This window comes from Plasmopara halstedii, assembly GCF_900000015.1.
Source record: "Plasmopara halstedii genome assembly, contig: Scaffold_410, whole genome shotgun sequence".
Lineage (NCBI taxonomy): Eukaryota > Oomycota > Peronosporomycetes > Peronosporales > Peronosporaceae > Plasmopara > Plasmopara halstedii.
In genome coordinates, this window is record NW_020187331.1 from 659025 (window position 1) to 659379 (window position 355).

The window sequence follows — 355 nt, forward strand, 5'->3', positions numbered from 1 at the left end:
TCCTGAAGTTCAGTCCGAATTGGTGTGCGCTTCTCTGGAGTCTAAGATGTGTACCCGACTTGCTCACTGGGGGAAGCGTGCACGCACCTTTCGCGGAAGTCCTCTCATTCTATATGCGATGGTTCTCTCGATTCTGTGGCACTTTACCCCGCACTTTACTCTACCTGACGATATGATTCGGCGTTTGCAATACATCTCCGAGAGATATCTACTTACGAGTCGGAGTGATCCTAGTCGACGTTTTGTTCAACTTGCGAAAGCAAGCGTCTGTCACGTCCTATTCAATCGGGGTGACCGCCAAATGCCGCGCCTAGCCGACACCATCAAGAAACAACGGGTTTTACTACTTCAGCAG